Below are 2,565 nucleotides of genomic sequence, written 5' to 3' on the forward strand. Positions count from 1 at the left end.
CACATACATTAGTTTTGATACAAAGACAATTTAATGAACCGCATGTATCCCGGTAGCAAAATATTGCTGGCCCCACAAAGTTTTTAAAAACCTCATGAATGTATAAATGTCTTGGCATTATGCAGCAGAAGAAAATATCAAACCACATGCCATTTATTTTTAAGAAAGATAGGACCTTTCAAGTGAAACTTTTCATGGAAAGAAGGTTGCTAGGTTTATAAATTATAAAACCAAGAGATCTATTGTTCAAACTGCCTCAAAAAAGTGAAGTTAGTGCTTAGAAAACTCCAGCATCATTTGTTTGGAGACGCCACTTGGTTCTTTACTGAATGCATTGAAATTCAATTTCATGCATTAAACGAATAGCTCACCGAAAACTGAAAATTTGCTGAAAATGTCCTCACCCTCAGGACATTCAAGATATAGATGAATTTGTTTCTTCATCAGAGCAGATTTGGAGAAATGTTGCAAATGTAGCATTACATCATCTGCAGTGAATGGGTGCCATCCGAATGAAAGCCGTAAGCAATGGTTTTCAAAAATAAATACATAAATATATAAACAAAAAGTGTGTAATAATCACTTCCTGTGGATTATTGATGTCTATCATCTGTTTGTCCAAGTCTGATGAAGAAACAAGCTCATCTACAGTACATCTTGGATGTGAATTTACAGCAGATTTTCACTTCTGAGTGACCTATTCCTCTGACTTGAGTGCCAAAATAATTTTGGCGATCAGTGTATGGTAAAAAAAAAAAAAAGAAAACAAAAAGAAAGACATTTACAGATTCTGTTAAACTGCTTATTTTTGTGCATTTTAAATTGCTCATCTGCATTATATACATTTGACATGATTCTAGCGTTGTTTATTTACACATAGCTGAGGGACCTCAGGACAGATTTGGCCTGTCCAAAGTTCTTAAGGGTGGAAATAAGGTGAAAAAAGAGAGTTTGAGCAGGGGTAATGGAAAACCTTTTATTTAACACATACATTTTTAAAGTGATAGATTTCAACTGCACCCATCGCCGCAAGTCTCCTTGAAAGCTACTACCTCAATAATGCTTTTTTCCAGAGATTACTTATTTATTTGGGGAGAAAGTGCAAGAAGCAGTCTTTGAGAGGCCAGGGTGCATTTACATGGCCATAGGTAAGATACAACACAAAGTAATGTCTCTGTTAGGGAAAGGCTTCAAATGCATAAAGCAGAAGCTGTCTGAATAATGATTATATCTCATGGATTCTGCTTTCAAGCTCTCTGAAAGTATATGACATTAAACATTATACTTTTATAACATCTAGGCTACACTGTACACTTTAGTCCCGGGTTTCCCCTCGACCATGCAATTAGAGAAAAGGGAAATTGTGTTCAAGCCATGAAAGTAGCCATTACCAGATACCACAACTGCTTTATTGAGCAAGATGCTTACCTCGGTGTTGCCGATTATTAAATTTCAATGGTCCCCTATGGTGCATTAAGACACTCTCTAAAGTTATCCAACCTTCAAAATGCAGCTGGAAACTTTGATCTATATTCTCATCCGTTTTGACATTTTAACCATGCTGGTGTGTATCATATTTATGGTAACACTTTAGTTTAGGGACCAATTCTCACTTATTGCTAGCGTATTTGCTGTTTATCAGTATTTAATAAAGCACATATTAATGCCTTATTCTGCATGACCATGCTACATTTATTAACAATTAATAAACACTGTATTAGACGTTTATTGAGGCATAATCATAGTTAATAGTTAGTTACTAGTGACACTAGACTAGACTAAACTAAAGTGTGACTCTTCATGTTGTTCAGTTGTTGTATGCAGGAAGATTTTGTTCGGGCTGCTTTCTTTCTTTATGTGATAGAACAATTCAGTAGTTTTCATTTAAATTATCGCTCCCAGATTAAAAAATGAATGTGTTCAGAATTCAAAACTGAACAGCATGATTTGGCTATGAACATAGTTGAAGGTGGTGTTTTGATTGTAATAATAAAGCCTAACTGCACTGACTTTACTTTAGATCCAGGATGAATTAATGTAATTGTTGTAAGCATCAACTTGAAGAAAACACAATTTTTGTGATTATTATTATTTATTTTTTTTGGCTGTCTGTGTGTGCACATGTACATTTTATCGCTCACTCAGAGATTAAGACCTCCAAGGTAATTTGCTTTCAAGACAATAAATTGATTTGGCCTCTGAAAATGTATCACCTTGCAAATTACACAACTCTTTGGGCCATATTTATCAAATCAATTCCGTATACAACATCCAGAGCTGCTGCGGAATGTGTCACTTTGGTTCAAATCCCTCCTGACGCTGTCTGGTCAAATGATCCTAATGTTAGCTTAGCCTGGCATGAAACCAGGCATTTCCTTCTCTCACCTATTAATAATCCATTACAGGAAGCTGTCATTATCAAAAACACCCCAAAACAAATACAGTAAGCCTGATCAATTACCATCACTCTAAAACAACATGCTACAGGGCAGCTAATAACATTTAACATTAGCTGAAGGAAATCATTTTAAATGTCTTGCTGCGATTTCAATATCAGTGCTCTAA

Source organism: Carassius auratus, chromosome 14, assembly GCF_003368295.1.
Source record: "Carassius auratus strain Wakin chromosome 14, ASM336829v1, whole genome shotgun sequence".
NCBI lineage: Eukaryota > Metazoa > Chordata > Actinopteri > Cypriniformes > Cyprinidae > Carassius > Carassius auratus.